The sequence below is a fragment of the Lepidochelys kempii genome, chromosome 11 (assembly GCF_965140285.1).
Source record: "Lepidochelys kempii isolate rLepKem1 chromosome 11, rLepKem1.hap1, whole genome shotgun sequence".
In the NCBI taxonomy this organism is placed as follows: domain Eukaryota; kingdom Metazoa; phylum Chordata; order Testudines; family Cheloniidae; genus Lepidochelys; species Lepidochelys kempii.
Window position 1 is genome coordinate 67,716,947 of NC_136390.1, and position 18,193 is coordinate 67,735,139.

At 40.9% G+C, this 18,193-nt stretch overlaps 1 protein-coding gene across 3 annotated transcripts in view; it reads left to right on the forward strand.

Annotated features, from left to right (window-relative positions):
* The window catches only part of SPAG16 (sperm associated antigen 16), a 722,869-nt gene that overhangs the window by 551,345 nt on the left and 153,331 nt on the right, over nt 1-18,193 (forward strand). The gene's annotated exons all lie outside the window — the stretch shown is intronic.

Here is an 18,193-nt window from a genome sequence, read left to right on the forward strand (position 1 = left end):
TAAAATGTTCAAGATGGCTTTTTCTCATGCAGGGCTAGGCCCTTTCATTACTTACAAAAATACATACATAAGTGAGGATATAGTTTTGCACATTTCTCTAGAGATTACAGTGCAGACTCAGACTCTCTTCAAAGGCTCTGAGTGAATGGCCCCAAGACACACAAGACTCACCAGAATAACAGATTCCACATAGCTCACTTGACTAGGGGTGCTGATGTGCCCTATCAGAGGGAGATCCTAGGGAAATTGCACTTGGAGGTAAAATCCCTTCTCTAGGTATTATCGAGGACAGACACTTTGCATAGTGCAGCCTATGCACCCTTCCATGATTGGCTATATCCACTGGCGCAGAATATGGAGGCAGGGTCATGGATGCAGCTCTTCCTTGTCAGTGCACATAAAAGGCAAAATGGGACAGTTTTAAAGGACAATCACTTTACTGTCTGTTCTGCAAAATAGTATTTTTGTTCTGAGTTTTGAAAAATCAGACCTGATATGTATATTTGTGTTCAGCAATTAGAGGAAAACAGTACAGTTGCATAATGTAAATTTCACTCAGGCAACTTGAGCTGGCATTGAACTTGAGTATCTTCTGTTTTTGTAATACACCTGTATTAAACTGTAAGAATTTGATAAACCGCAACATTTAAAACAAGTTCTCATACAGCACTTTCCAACTTGACAGGCATTTACGTTCTTTGTACCTCATTATCATACAGTAACTCTGTTTACCTGTGTGGAATTACTTCAGATTCACTGTAACTTAGAGCAAAGTTTGAACCTTGGTGTGTGGGTATAGAAATGCTTGCATATAAACGGAGGAATGCGTCACCATTCATTGGTGCTTGTTTATAACTGATATTCTCCGCACCTTGCCTGCACTAAATTAGGGGAAAAAATCACAGTAACTAAATTTCCTTAAAACAAATATGACAGGTTTCAGAGTAACAGCCATGTTAGTCTGTATTCGCAAAGAGAAAAGGAGTACTTGTGGCACCTTAGAGACTAACCAATTTATTAGAGCATAAGCTTTCGTGAGCTACAGCTCACTTCATCAGATGCATATCGTGGAAACTGCAGCAGGCTTTATATATACACAGAGAATATGAACCAATACCTCCTCCCACCCCACTGTCCTGCTGGTAATAGCTTATCTAAAGTGATCATCAGGTGGGCCATTTCCAGCACAAATCCAGGTTTTCTCACCCTCCACCCCCCGACACAAATTCACTCTCCTGCTGGTGATAGCCCATCCAAAGTGACAACTCTTTACACAATGTGCATGACAATCAAGTTGGGCTATTTCCTGCACAAATCCAGGTTTTCTCACATCCCCCCCCACCCCCATACACACACAAACTCACTCTCCTGCTGGTAATAGCTCATCCAAACTGACCACTCTTCAAGTTTAAATCCAAGTTAAACCAGAACATCTGGGGGGGGTGGGGGGGGGTAGGAAAAAACAAGAGGAAACAGGCTACCTTGCATAATGACTTAGCCACTCCAAGTCTCTATTTAAGCCTAAATTAATAGTATCCAATTTGCAAATGAATTCCAATTCAGCAGTTTCTCGCTGGAGTCTGGATTTGAAGTTTTTTTGTTTTAAGATAGCGACCTTCATGTCTGTGATTGCGTGACCAGAGAGATTGAAGTGTTCTCCGACTGGTTTATGAATGTTATAATTCTTGACATCTGATTTGTGTCCATTTATTCTTTTACGTAGAGACTGTCCAGTTTGACCAATGTACATGGCAGAGGGGCATTGCTGGCACATGATGGCATATATCACATTGGTGGATGTGCAGGTGAACGAGCCTCTGATAGTGTGGTGTTTATGTGACCATTGTGACCATTCCTGGACACTACAGTGCTAATAAACAATGGTCACATAAACACCACCCTATACCGGAAACCTACTGACCGCTATTCCTACCTGCATGCCTCCAGCTTTCACCCTGACCACACCACACGATCCATCGTCTACAGCCAAGCTCTGCGATACAACCGCATTTGCTCCAACCCCTCAGACAGAGACAAACACCTACAAGATCTCTGTCAAGCTTTCTTACAACTACAATACCCACCTGCAGAAGTAAAGAAACAGATTGATAGAGCCAGAAAAGTTCCCAGAAGTTACCTACTACAGGACAGGCCTACCAAAGAAAATAACAGAATGCCACTAGCCGTCACCTTCAGCCCCCAACTAAAACCCCTCCAACGCATTATTAAGGATCTACAACCTATCCTAAAGGATGACCCAACACTCTCACAAATCTTGGGAGACAGGCCAGTCCTTGCCTACAGACAGCCCCGCAACCTGAAGCAAATACTCACCAACAACCACATACCACACAACAGAACCACTAACCCAGGAACTTATCCTTGCAACAAAGCCCGTTGCCAATTGTGCCCACATATCTATTCAGGGGACACCATCACAGGGCCTAATAACATCAGCCACACTATCAGAGGCTCGTTCACCTGCACATCCACCAATGTGATATATGCCATCATGTGCCAGCAATGCCCCTCTGCCATGTACATTGGTCAAACTGGACAGTCTCTACGTAAAAGAATAAATGGACACAAATCAGATGTCAAGAATTATAACATTCATAAACCAGTCGGAGAACACTTCAATCTCTCTGGTCACGCAATCACAGACATGAAGGTCGCTATCTTAAAACAAAAAAACTTCAAATCCAGACTCCAGCGAGAAACTGCTGAATTGGAATTCATTTGCAAATTGGATACTATTAATTTAGGCTTAAATAGAGACTTGGAGTGGCTAAGTCATTATGCAAGGTAGCCTGTTTCCTCTTGTTTTTTCCTACCCCCCCCCACCCCCCCCAGATGTTCTGGTTTAACTTGGATTTAAACTTGAAGAGTGGTCAGTTTGGATGAGCTATTACCAGCAGGAGAGTGAGTTTGTGTGTGTATGGGGGTGGGGGGGATGTGAGAACCTGGATTTGTGCAGGAAATAGCCCAACTTGATTGTCATGCACATTGTGTAAAGAGTTGTCACTTTGGATGGGCTATCACCAGCAGGAGAGTGAATTTGTGTCGGGGGGGTGGAGGGTGAGAAAACCTGGATTTGTGCTGGAAATGGCCCACCTGATGATCACTTTAGATAAGCTATTACCAGCAGGACAGTGGGGTGGGAGGAGGTATTGGTTCATATTCTCTGTGTATATATAAAGCCTGCTGCAGTTTCCACGATATGCATCTGATGAAGTGAGCTGTAGCTCACGAAAGCTTATGCTCTAATAAATTGGTTAGTCTCTAAGGTGCCACAAGTACTCCTTTTCTTTCTTAAAACAAATAGTATTTCTGAAATTATTAATGCCCAAAAGGCTTCATAAAACATACTTCAATAGCAGCACCCAGCTTTCCCTCCCCACGCAGAAATGCAACCAGCATTTCTGGTCAGTCTTCCATTGATTTACTGAAGGACAAATAATGTCAGACAGTTCTTATACAAAAACGAAATTTCAATTTTGTTTACCTCTTCAGCAGTCCAGCTTGATGTCAGCTACCATTTAGCTAGGCCAATAATATTGATATTTGATGTCAGTTCTTATTCAGTACTGCACCCAAATGATACAAAAGCCAAATCTTTTAGATGTTTCCATAGATGGCCAAATAAAGCCAGGGCTGTCAGACTACAGCTGACAGACGGAAACCAGAAAAGAACAGAATACAAAATCAAACATGGATCTGCTGCTGCTGTTGTTTATGTATTCAGGGTGTTCAGTTCTTTGCATAAGCTCAAAGCCAGTCACTTATAAAGGTTACCTAGTAATATCAAATGTGTAATTAGACATGCAGAAGGGCTAATAGGCTCTTTTCCAAGTTTATTGCTGTCTTCATGCATAAGAAATATAATTACACAACTGGGTTACATTCTAAATGCAGATATTAGTATTATTAGTTGAAAGTTAGAAGTAAAAAAAAATCAAAGACTGAGAAGTGTCCTTATCAAGGCAAAGGGAGAAAGAAATTGCTATTCACTCACAGTGGGGCAGAGAGGAAAGTATGCACCAAAACAGAATTGTTCCTCATACAGTTTTTCATTCATTTTGCTGTAGGTAGAGAGATTCAATCAGATGCAGATGTAACTGTAGGAAGACCCTCCGTCACAAGCAGGATTGATTCCAACTCCAGTGGCTAGGGAGCTTCATCTGTGTCCCCATTCCTTTTAGGGGTTCTCTGGAATTCTGTCTCTCTGCCACACAGACTACTCACCACCCCTTTCCCCATCTCACACCATCAATACTTTGTATAGAATCCCACAGGTAGTGGTTGCCTATCTGAATCATCAAGGTTTGTCGGGCTCAACGGGTAGTGATCAATGGCTCCATGTCTAGTTGGCAGCCGGTATCAAGTGGAGTGCCCCAAGGGTCAGTTCTGTGGCCGGTTTTGTTCAATATCTTCATAAATGATCTGGAGGATGGTGTGGATTGCACCCTCGGCAAGATTGCAGATGACACTAAACTGGGAGGGGAGGTAGATATGCTGGAGGGTAGGGATAGGATACAGAGGGACCTAGACAAATTGGAGGATTGGGCCAAAAGAAATCTGATGAGGTTCAACAAGGACAAGTGCAGAGTCCTGCACTTAGGACAGAAGAATCCCATGCACCGCTACAGACTAGGGACCAAATGGCTAGGCAGCAGTTCTGCAGAAAAGGACCTAGGGGTTACAGTGGACGAGAAGTTGGATATGAGTCAACAGTGTGCTCTTGTTGCCAAGAAGGCCAATGGCATTTTGGGATGTATAAGTAGGGGCATAGCGAGCAGATCGAGGGACGTGATCGTTCCCCTCTATTCGACACTGGTGAGGCCTCATCTGGAGTACTGTGTTCAGTTTTGGGCCCCACACTACAAGAAGGATGTTGAAAAATTGGAAAGAGTCCAGCAGAGGGCAACAAAAATTATTAGGACACTAGAACACATGAGTTATGAGGAGAGGCTGAGGGAACTAGGGATGTTTAGTCTACGGAAGAGAAGAATGAGGGGGGATTTGATAGCTGCTTTCAACTACCTGAAAGGGGGTTCCAAAGAGGATGGCTCTAGACTGTTCTCAGTGGTAGCAGATGACAGAACAAGGAGTAATGGTCTCAAGTTGCAGTGGGGGAGATTTAGGTTGGATATTAGGAAAAACTTTTTCACTAGGAGGGTGGTGAAACACTGGAATGCGTTACCTAGGGAGGTGGTGGAATCTCCTTCCTTAGAAGTTTTTAAGGTCAGGCTTGACAAAGCCCTGGCTGGGATGATTTAATTGGGGATCGGTCCTGCTTTGAGCAGGGGATTGTACTAGATGACCTCCTGAGGTCCCTTCCAACCCTGATATTCTATGATTCTATGATTCTAAGGTGCAGTCAGAAAAGACGTTCTGAAGCCATCCTAGGAGGATCCTTATATCCATGTCTGAAGCATATATCCAGATCAAATTAAATATTCATGTCATATAACTCAGAAATCAGATTCTCAAATTATGAGATTAGACTCGAAAAATTCTCTTTGCTAACTCTTCCAAATATCAGAAGCTCCTCAACTTATTCACCTCAGGAACCATCACAGATATCAGCTCTCTTATTCCAGATACTGTAACACAATGTCTTGGAGAGGCATTCTGCATTCTTTCTGTGGAGAAGTCCCTAGATGTATGCCTTTTGTCTTGTTCTGATGATACTCTGAATGTCAGGAAGCCCAAGTTCATCCCTGCAAATTCTTATTGTACTGTATTAGCCTTGCAAACCATAATTCTCTTGCCTTCTAGAAGGGCAAGATGGTCTTAAAATAAAAGCACTTGAATGGGACTCAGAAGATGTGTGTCCCATCCTTAGCTATGCCACAGCTTCCTATGTGACATTGAGTTCTCCGCTCTCTGTTCTATTTCCTTGTCTCAGAGAGGTGTTGTGAAGATAAACATAGCAATGTTTGTAATACAGTTATGGTTCAGCTCAATAGTAGGGTGTCTTAACTCCCCCTGGCTGACTTCAGCCTCTGGCTACCCAGTAAATTGTTAATACCAACCTATGAGCAACCCCCAAATATATGAGTTGGGATTTTCATCAGGGCCTAAGGAAATCTGGCACTCAGATCCATTGAGCTGACCACTATGGTGAGGTAGGCCATTGAAATACTTACATTGAAAGATCATCCCTCACTTCTTTATGACAGATTATGTTAATCCAGACACCTTCTTTGCTGAGCATTGATTTAGTACACAACCCCCCTTCAGCTCCGCCTTTTCCCATAAAACAGAAAACTGTAGTTCTTCCAGTTGATAGTTGCGCTTATATTTTCATCGAAGAAATATGATCCTGGAAGTTGAGTCTATTTGAGCATAACTATCAACTAGAAGAACTACATTTTTATTTCTTAATGTGGAAAGGCAGAGCTGAAGGCATTGAATCTTTTCTCTTTATCCTTTGCACAAAGTTTTGGCATTTTTTCTCAACAAGATTCAATCTACAGAAGTCAGTTCTTTCAAGTTACTTGAGGAATCTTGGATATAACAAGACTTCCACTCTCCCACAAATTACTAGTTTGTTGAAGGCTTTCACCAGACTTAGTCCTATCAAGACTGATATCTCTAAATGGAATCTTACAAAAATACTTATAGGTCAAGGCAACCTCCTTCAATCTCACCCTCCTTTATTGTTTTAGCCATTAAATTCTCTCTCTTTTGCTATTACTTCAGCCAGTACAGTAGGTGAACTGGAAGTTCCTTGAACTTAATCTCCCATTCTTCCAAGATAAGATCACATCCTCTATACTTTTCCTTCATCCATCACCAAGCTAAAATAACTTTCCATTTGAACCAAGAAATTTCTCTTTGTTCTTCTTTTGTTGTCACATTACAGCAACTCTCTGGTGTTCACAAGAGCATCCGGTACCCTTGATAAACAATATTGTTTCTTTGCAAAATGTGTCTCTCTTTCTTCCTAATGGTAAACCCAGTAAAGATCTCCAAACTTGCTAGAAAGTCTTCGTCCCACTAAGAAACGGCAAAGAAGCTGACTGTACCATCCATCAGCTCTAAAAACCCTCCTTCTTCAGCTATCTCTACTGTCCGAGCTCTCTCTCTCTCTCTCACATGGAAGCCTCCGGGAAAGAAAGGAACATAGCTTTTCATAATGAGATTTGTAGAGCCACCTCTTGGGCTTCAATCTTCCCCTTCACTAAACATTACAAGATTGATGCCTGCTTTTCTGCAGATATTGCCTTCTGGTATCAGGTACTAAAAGCTGCTATGTTTTTCTAACCTGTTAATACCTTAATTCTCTTCCTTGAATAATGCACTGTTTGATGTATCCCAGTAGTGTTCCATATCGTTGGATCAGTGAGTACACAACAAATGGGAATGGAATAATCCCTTGTCTGTATATTAGTTATCTTGGAATAAATGCACCTACCATTGTGGAGGCTGTCTCCATCCTTGCTGTGAATTTTAACTTGTCTCTTTTCTCTGTGGTGTCCAGTGTGATACATAGTTTCTTTGGATCCCCAGGGATCATATACCAGATGCATGCCTCTGAAACAGGTTAAATGGAGCCAACATAAAAATTCCTTAAAAGATGCCTTTTTGTCAAGGATTTATAGATGCTAGTCAGTAGTTTTCCATGTGCTTCTGGAATGGTGAATGCACTTGCTCTGAGAAGAGTAATATAAATTTATTTACCTATTGCACAGGAATGTCCCATGTTCATTATTTCAATTTTCAATATATTTAATAAAATATTGGCATCTTTTTAAATGAAAAACAGAATTGATCAGTTAAACTATACTTTTTATGTAAATAAGCTTTGTTTAATAGAATTCTTGTTTTTGATGCAAAACAGGGTTTCTGCAAAATCAATTTTTTTCACAGGGAAATTAGAGAGACAAGGTGGGTGAGGTAATATAGTTTATTGGACCAACTTCTGTTAGTAATAAAGACAAGCTTTCAAGCTACAAAAAACTCTTCTTCAGGTCTGGGAAAAGTACTCAAGATGTCACACCTAAATACAAAGTGGAACAGATTGTTTAGCAAAAACAATGAGGAGTCCTTGTGGCACCTTAGAGACTAACAAATGTATTTGGGCATAAGCTTTCGTGGGCTAAAACCCACTTCATCAGATCCATGGAGTGGAAAATACAATAGAGAGGTATATATACACAGCATATGAAAGGTTGGGAGTTGCCTTACCAAATGAGGGGTTAACACACATGCTAAGAGACCATTCAAGGAGAAGTGGTCTGTTAACACTTCTGCAGTCATAGGACAAAAAAAGGGGAGTTAGTGGGTTACAGATTGTTGTAATAAGCCATAAATCCAACGTCTTTATTAAGACATTTGGGGGAGGGATAGCTCAGTGGTTTGAGCATTGGCCTGCTAAACCCAGGGTTGTGAGTTCAATCCTTGAGGGGGCCATTTAGGGAACTGGGGCAAAAATTGGGATTGGTCCTGCTTTGAGCAGGGGGTTGGACTAGATGACCTCCTGAGGTCCCTTCCAACCCTGATATTCTATGATTCTATGATTCTAAGACAATGGTACTCTTATTGAAGGAATGTTAGGACTCACAGAAACCTTCCTCAAACCACTCACCACACAAAGAGCTAGCTTCTTCCAGGACCTCCTCCAAAATAGGACAATAGCCATGGGTACTAGGATGGCTCCCCAGTATGCCAATCTCTTCATGGGTGACCTTTAGGAAGAATTTCTGGACAACTGCACCATGAACTAATGATAAACCTGAGCTACACCAATGCTATTCCCATGCTCTGTACAGATTACCCCTAAACTCATTCAGGATGGTTCTATGAGTCTCCTTCACTGTCAAAAATTGGTCCAACAAAAGATATTACCTCACCCACCTTGTCTTTCTATTGTCCTGGGATTCACAGAGCTATAACAACACAGGAAAATGTTGACTTTGCAGGATTTTTTTTAAAAAAATATTTTCCATCTAGAAAATGCAAAAATTTAGGGGTCAACGTTATTCTTTGTCCATGTGACATACCAGAGTACAAGTCCAGACCAGTGAGTAGCTGGGTCACCCCTGCCCTCTCACCTGGGGTGCCCTTTCCAATGCCTTGCTGCTCTAGTGTCCAACCTTGACTGCTCACAAACAGCCTCCAGCATGTAGATCACTTCTAACTTTGTCTGTGTGTGTGCTGCAGCCAGCCACACCTTGTCTCTTACCAAGCCTTAAAGATTATCACCGGGTTACCCCCAACACACACCCAGACCCAGATTTTCCCCCAGAAATGTGTGTTCTGTACTGCCCAGCCCTCTCCTGGATAATACAAATATATGGAGTCTGTTATTCCTTTAAAGGAATAATATGCACACAACTTGTTACCCCAAAAGGAGTTACCCAAACTCTTCAACTAGAACACACTGGCTTAAATAAAACACGTTTATTAACTACAAAGAGAGATTTTAAGTTACTACAAATAATGAGGTATCAAAATCAGAAATGGTCGCAAGAAAAATAAAGCTAAAATGCTTACTGGTGCCCAGCTTAACAAACTGTATCAGATTCAGAGCAAAATTCACCACATGCTTTCAGCAGTCTTACTGACCAAAATCTTTAGGTCAGGACCCCTCATCCAGAGTCCAACAGCTGCTTCCTTTGTCTCTTCAGCTGCAGTGACTGTGATGGGCGAGGGAAGAGAGGGGGGTGTCTTCCCCTTCTTTTTATAGTTCTGTCCCCCCACCCCTTTGAGAAGAATTTCCGTCTGGGAGCAAGGTAACAGACAGTTTATATGGAAGGTAATCCCATGCTGTTCCTTTGCTAAAATGTAGATTTTTTTTGCCCATACCTCCTTTCCTGCCAAAGAATGGCCACTTAGCAGGTAATAGTCCATCAGCCTTATTTACTCCTGGCTGAGGTGTTAGTTTACCCTTTGTCTCTGAGGAACTGGTTTGGCTACTCCCCAGATTTACCTGCAAAACCAGTCATGATTTCAGCTTATGTTTATAACGTCACATAGAACTTCATTTTCATTTTGTCATGATATCATTGATCAGCAAATTATGAGTTTTTAAATGGTACATCACAAGGCATAGTTTGTACAAGCATTATTACAGTAGTGTGTAGGGTGTGAACCCAGGAGTATATTCCACCACAGTGCACATAAGCTACCATTGTGTCTCATGGAAGCAGTTCTTTGGGTGCCTCATACCTCCATTCTACCCTAGGGGCCCGACTCCCATGGGTGAGCTGCATTGGTATGTTGCGAGAGATGCAGTTTGCCAGTGAGCGCCAGGGAAACTGAGGCACGAGGTACCAAAATACAACTCCTATGCAACACCACAGTGGCTCAGGCAGATGCAGATTAATGCCAAACCAATGCAAAACAGAACATTTCAACATTTCAAAACTGAAAAAACTCAGAACCTTTTATTCATGAAAAAAATGATATTTTTGACTTTTTGTTTTGTTTTTTTTTCCTGAAAAAAAGTCAAAATAGTAGAATTGCCTGCTGGATGGAGATTCTGTTTTTGAATCAGTTCCAATGTTTAATAAGACTGACTGTACATTTGATGCCTAATCTAGTGTAACTGCCCTTGACTTAATACAATTCTGTATGGCTAAGGAATTGCATATATCTTAGGCCAGTTTGAGCCTTTAAGAGATCCTGGGGAGAAACAGATAATAAACACATCATAAATCATACTTCTCATATATTTGAACTTCATATTTGCAAAAAATAAACAAACTGTCATACCAATTTATGCCTAAATATAATTACAAGGAAAAGAGATTCTCATTTAATGTGCTTTTGTTTGCTCAATTGTATGTTCTTCAGTGAATGTGGCCCTCTGTATGTATAATCTAAGAAGCAAGTGCTGTTTAACATGCAAAATTCAAGCAGTGCAGAAGACTTTGCCCTTCCTTCTGAGAGGAGAATTAATTTGTATATCCCAAGCAGAAACTGTAGGAATAAGGATTTTTAAAAAACTACACCTCCTGGCGAAACATGCTAGGATTTGCTGTGGCAGATTTACATAATGGGCCCTGGCCCAACCGAATTCATTTTTCATTTCAATAGCTGTTTTTTAAACTCACTATGTCACTAAACAAACAAAACTTAATATAACGAGGAGTCCGGAGGCACCTTAAAGACTAACAGGTTTATTTGGGCATAAGCTTCTGTGGGTAAAAAAAAAACACTTCTTCAGATGCATGGAGTGAAAATTACAGATACAAGCATAAACATATATTGGCACATGAAGAGAAGGGAGTTACCGTACAAGTGGAGAACCAATGCTGAAGGCCAATTCGGTCAGGGTAGATGTGGTGTACTCCCAATAATTAAAGGATAAATGGACACAAATCAGACATCAGGAATAGTAACATACAAAAGCCAGCAGGAGAACACTTCAGTCTCCCCGGACACTCAATAACAGATTTCAAAGTAGCAATTCTTCAACAAAAAAAACTTCAAAAACAGGCTTCAAAGAGAAACTGCAGATCTACAATTCATTTGCAAACTTAACACCATCAGTGTGGGCTCGAATAGGGACTGGGAGTGGCTGGCTCACTATAAAAGCAATTTTCCCTCTCTTGGTATTGACACCTACTCATCAGTTATTGGGAGTGGACCACATCCACCCTGATTGAATTGGCCTTGTCAACACTGATTCTCTACTTGTAAGGTAACTCCCTTCCTTTCATGTGCCAATATATATTTATGTGTCTGTCATTTTTACTCCATGCATCTGAAGAAGTGGATTTTTTACCCACAGAAGCTTATGCCCAAATAAATCTGTTAGTCTTTAAGGCGCCACCAGACTCCTTGTTGTTGTTTTTTTATACAGACTAACACGGCTACCCCTCTGATACTTAAAACTTAATATATATACTAAGAGCTGTATATTTCATTGATACACTCATGAGACAGGTTCCTTACCACTGACATACGCAAATTTACATGCACTCATGCACCTGCATGGATGCTATATTTTTGTTCACTTAAATTTTCTAAGGCTATGTCTACATTTCAGTTTATGTTGGCATAACTTATGTTGCTCCGGAGTATGACTAAACCACCCCCCTGAGTGACATAAGTTACACTGACATAAGCAATCATGTGCCCAGCGCTGTGTCGGTGGGAGAGGTTCTCCCACCAACATAGCTTCAGCCATTCATGGAGGTGGTTTTCTGTCTCAGAGTAGTATGAGCTCAGGCTTGTCTTCAGCCCTGGGTGACATGGCTCAGGGCCCCAAGCTTCATTCCTATGTAGAGGGGCTTTGGCTTTCTGCCCTGGGCCCCAGGGAGTCTAACCCTGGCCTTGCTTGGCGGATCCCCTGAAACCTGCTTGTGGCCCCGCAGGGGGCCCCAGACCCGTGGTTGAGAACCACTGCCCCAGGGTACAGTCTGGACTGCTGGACACTATGTTCCTTTAACTCTCCAGCTCAGGGTGCCTTTTACACAGCTTTACTATTGAAATGCAGCATCTCCATGCTCTGCTCAGACACCTCCATTAGCATGTAAAGTCACTCCCAACTAAGTTACATGAATTTTCTCCCAAACACTCATGAACTACATATAGGGTGACACCTGCAAATTCTTGGTCCCAGCCTTGCACCCCAGAAATGTGCATCTTGTGCTGTCCAGTGCAATACTGAACAATGCAAGCTCATTACTAGTCTTTCATTTCATCAAAGGAAATGATCATGCACCAGCATTTCTTAACCTGAGCAGAGATTCCCCAAACACTTCAACTGAAACACACTGGTTTAGATAAAACAAAAAACAAGTTTATTAACTAGAGAAAGATAGATTGTAAGTAATTATAACTGATAAGGCATCTAATCAGAGTTGGTTAGAAAAGAAATAAAAAGCTAAACACAGAAGCTAATTCCTAAACTTTACCAAGCTAAATTAAGATTTGAAAGCAAAAATGTTTCTCTTCCCCAAAAACTTTCAGCAGTCCATACTAACTGGAAAATCTTCCGGCTAGGACCATTCCCCCCAGTTCAATGATGCTCCTATTGTCTTTCAAGCAATCTTGCTGCTGTGAGTACAGATGGGGTAGGAGAGGTGATCAGAGTTCACTGTCTCTCCTATTTCTACTCTGACGCTTTGTACTGGAAAAATATTTGCTGGGTCATGGGATCAGGCAGTTCCATGGCATATGTGAACTGCCAACTGTCCTTCAGGTGAATTGTAAATTTCTTGTTTATAACTCCCCTGCTGATGAATCTCCCATTAACCAGGTAATGGCCTTTTAGCACCTGGCTGATGTGCCAGTGTATCTCTGTTTTTGAGATAAATGATCTGAGGAAGTTACCCAGAACTATAGCATATTTCAGTAACAAACATATAGCAATATCCCATAATTTCACATGCAGTATTGATACACATGTTTGAACAGGATAATAATAATCAGCAGATTATGAGTTTTCAAATGTTACCTCACAAGGCACACTTTGTGCACAATATATTGTAATCAGGTTGCAGAGATGAACATGGTGTACAGGGTGTCATATGGGGTACAGGGTATCACAGTCATTTTGATTGTCTAAATACCAGATTTTGCAGGTAAACATCTAAGTAATATCACCTGGAAATAATTGTGGGTGCAATGAAGTACCTAAATTTAATAGCAGGCACAAAAACAGAGGTACATTCAGGATCAGAATGAAGATTATGTCCTTAAAGGATTAGATTATCACTTATACCTTGTGAAGAAGTCTTTGAATTGATGGGATGAATTTTCTTTAGTTTGATCATCCCCTGTATTACAAAATATTTTGAAATTGGGAGGATAAATTTTGTATTATTATTATTATTACTACTGCTACAGGAAAAGCTGTGTTTTCCGGCACTTTATGAACCAGAAAACTCTAGAAACCGGTGTTTTGGGGTGCCGGATCAGGGCGGTGCTCACCTCAGCGGCTCCCCACAAGTGGTGACTTGCCCCTGCTTCTCCTAGGCAGAGGCACAGCCAGGTGGCTTTGCGCACTGCCTCTGCCTCCAGGCGCTGGCCATGCCTCCACCAAGGAGCATCAGGGACACGTCGCTGCTTGTAGGGAGCTGCCCAAGGTGAGCATCACCCGGATCCGGAACCCCAAAACCCTTCCCGCATCCCAACCACCTGCCCCAAGCCCTCTCCCTCACTCAAACTCCCTCCCAGAGCCCATGCTCCGCACCCCTCCCCCCGCCACACCCCAGCCCTGAGCCTGGAATTTTTGCCTAACCGGCAACCCCCATTCCCACAACATGCTGGATAACACGGCTTTTACTGAACCTAGAACTGATAGAGCAATTATTTTTCCTGGTGAAGAATTCTGATGAAAATGAACATATTTTTAATTTTGTTGAAAATTTTCTTCGATTTTCTTTTTGTCAAACTGACCACCTGTAAATCAAAAATATTTCTGTTTTTAGCAACTGAAAAAGTTTTGTTTGATTTTTAAATGAAAATGCAAATATATATATATATCAAGGACAATGGAATATTTTCAAGCAAAATTCTGTGTGTCAAAAAAAATGGTAGACAAATTTCAGCCAGCTTTATTTTATATTGTGTGAAAGTATTATGTATAGGTAAGTGCTGCTTGTTTGTTTTTAATGGAAAATGTTTTCTGATTTATTAAAGCTAAGCATTAGTATAGATAACTGTTTATTTAAAATGAACATTTGATATGTTACCACTATCACTGAATTTGTGGAATCATATATTACAGACACATCAGTAACCAAAATAAAGTTTTGGTGATAATGTTATTACAGTGAATACAAAACTGATTCGCAATGACTGCCCACTTATTTTTAAGTGTGTAATCCTTTACTTTAATGGTATGTAAAAGCTGAATTACAATAGAACTCTTGAGGAGAAACACATGATATCTATTGTAATATGCTATGAGTTCATTATGATCAGCAGTGATCATAGAGGGAATACCTAATGTGGTAACATTGTCACCTAACTTTAGTTTAGGCATGATATCTTTCAAAATATTCTGAAAAGCAAGTAATAGGAATTAGCATTCACCTCCTCCTGCTGCACAACTCCTGGCATTCAAAGGCACTGCTTTGATGGATAAAAAGAAAAACAGAATTGATCATCTTAAGCCCCTCTACAAAAAAGAAGAAGAAGAAGCTTTCTCTGCTGTACTGTTTCAATTGTAGTGTCAACTATGGCTAGCAGTAACTCTGCAGGGAGTGAGCGGATCTTCAGTTTTTTATGTAAATTTATGCAAAGGACTTCTGCAAGCCTAGCATGTGCTGTTCTCAAACACCTCAAGGAACTTCTTAATACTTGATGTGGCAAAGGGAAGAGAGATTCCCTCTGTTTCACACAGCAAGAGGGGAGCCTGTGGAGTGCATGTAAACAAAGGAAGAGAACAATGATCCGTCATTATTTGAAAGTTAGTAGTACTAGAAAATTTGCTGAAACAAAAGCTCTTCCTTTTTCTTTGATTATTATTTACAGTGATCCCTATAACCCATGGTTACAAAAAGTGTTCTTTATTAGCTTCCACCCGCTCCCACATTGTAAAATTAGTAAGGCAGAAATAATACCGTCATGGCATTTTCATCATTCGTATATCACATCATTTTACTGAGTCCTACAACACTAAGGAAATAAAGCTGGTAGCAAGAAATACTGACCCAAATCTGACTCAGCTTTTCAGTTCATCCCCTTCCTTTGTATGTTATAAACACACCCACCACTTTTCCTATCAACATGATGCCATCTCAACCCCATCAATATTTTATTCTGGTAGGCACATTGATTGCTATACCAGAACACTCTTCTCACAATTGATCACTAGGTATAAACATTTCAATAGGATACTTTTTACCCTGCTGTAAGCAAATTGTGTGTCTACCCCTGCTCTAACCCCCTTTGTGGGTCTGTCTTTATTGCCTATCTGAAGAATAGTAATGAAATTTAAACCTCAGTCTAGGCCGCTCCCCAAGCTTTTCTGTTTCTTGGGTTTTCCTGCAGAATCTCTTCTATCCAATTACTCAGTTCCTTCTGCCCCACAGACACTCCAACCCCCCTTATATTAAATTGAAGCTAAGAAGATCCACCTCCCAACATGAGCCAGCAGTGATTACTTTGCATCTTGATAGCGAGTTCCAGCATCTAAATTTTGATGGAGGCACCCTGCATTTTTATGAATGGCCCTTCAAACCAGCACACCATTCAGTGTGGCTGTTTTCACACCCCCGTTGTGGGAGAATGTGAGAAAAGAAGAGCACATTGCTATATAATCCTCCTAATGAGTTTGTAATAAAGTGAAGTTAATTTATCCATGGTCTTTATGGACCTCAGCTGCCAGGAGCTTGAAGGGAAATCAGCCAGCAAAATAACAGAGGTAGGAACAAGAATGATCTCCACTACCTACTAGCACAAAACATCAGCCAGCTCACTGGCAGGAGATCCTCTTTGAGCGGGGGGATAAAGATGCTGATAACAACAGTAAGTGGGATCTTGGGATAGATTCCTGACTGGATTTTGACATAGTTCTGTGTCTTGGATTCCATTGTGATTGTGAATAGTAATGACAAAGTGATGGGCACTCTATAAAGTATTTGTCAAACAGTGACAATGAGCATAATGCTGTAGAGAAAATAGAAAGAAAGCCATCCCTGTCCTAAAGAGCATCCACAGTGAGTGGGATTACTGCTGTGAACCATATTCTCAATGAAGAGAGTAGAATAATTAACCACATTAGATATAACACAAATAACCAGGTAAGTGTCTTACACTGGGCCCTGTCACTTGCCAAACTTTAGCTCGAATAGATAGCCAAGCAGGCCAAAAGTAGGGGTTGTGCACTGACAGACCTCTGCTGGCAATCCTAGAGAGTTCTTCTCCCGGAACTAACACAGTAATAGTCTCACAGATGATTTTGTCTGCCATGATGGGAAGAAAATCCCCTGGATGATATATTACCTCTATGAGAAGAAGTATCCTCTCAGTAATTGCCTTAGTACATTCAGGTCTTTAAAGAGTGTCGGGGACATACCAAGAGACAGTGGTGGCATCCTTTTGCTGGAATCCTAGATTTTTGTAACAGATAGTTAAGACAAATGGTATTACCCTACTGTGATCATCATTAAGAAGTTGAACTGTAAAAGGAAAAAGCTAGTGAAAAGGTGGATAGAGGAAAAATTTGCAGTAAGTGGCTTTAGCTAACCTTTAATCCACACTCCTGACTAAAATAATGTATTCAAAATAGAGCCACTTCTTTTTTGAAGTGGTAATCAATATAGCTCAGAATCCTTGCTCCAGTAAATAATTCTGAGTCATTTCTAGAAAAATTATTTTCATTGGAAGAAAGATGATTTAATCTTGATACCTGAAAAGTGGTCTAAGATCGATTAGCCGTAATTCTAATAATGGATTACAGATGCATTTTCTCTTCTCGCATATGATACTTTACAAGTTTAATGAGAAATTAAAAGCTCTCTCCCCTGCTTCTGCTGCAGCAGATCTTCTGGCCTCACACCACCCCTGCTCACTGCTGTGCAGGAAGCCAGATTTCACACCACACAGAGAAAGTACCACTATTATCTCCCTGCTCCATCTGTTATTTATTTGTTGTATTGCAATAGTGTCTGCAGTTACTAACAATTATCAGGGCTTGACTGTGCTAGGTGTACAAACACATAGTAGGAGACACTCCCTGCTTCAAAGAGCGTGCAATATAGACAGTACAGACAAAGCATTTAAGAAAGGAAGCATTATCTCCATTTTATAGATAGAAAACTGAGAGCCAGTGACTTGCAAAAAGTCACAACAAAAGTCTGTTAGAATCTAGCAGGAATGTGTTAGCGGACAACCCCTACTTTTGGATCTTCTGCTTCCCAATCAGGTGTCTTTATCTTTCCTCCCCTGTTATGCAGCAGAACCTTACTGCTTCAAGTGCCAGAGTACATCTGTGGCAACGTATAAGGGGGTTGGATCTGCTCCCTCATGCAGATGTGACCATTAAATTCTCTGGACATTGCAGGGACCAGACTCTCAGTTGTTTATTCTATAAACACTTTGTCATTCCAGGCATCAGTCAGACGCTCAGTAGTAGAAGATGGGATGGGGGAAACCTCAAAAAAACTTCATCCTCATGAGCGAGTCTTAGGGTTTGACCATGTTTCCATTGAAGTCAGTGGAAGTCTTAATGGTATTCTCAAAATCATTCATTAATAATAAAATATTCTTTTCATGTACATAA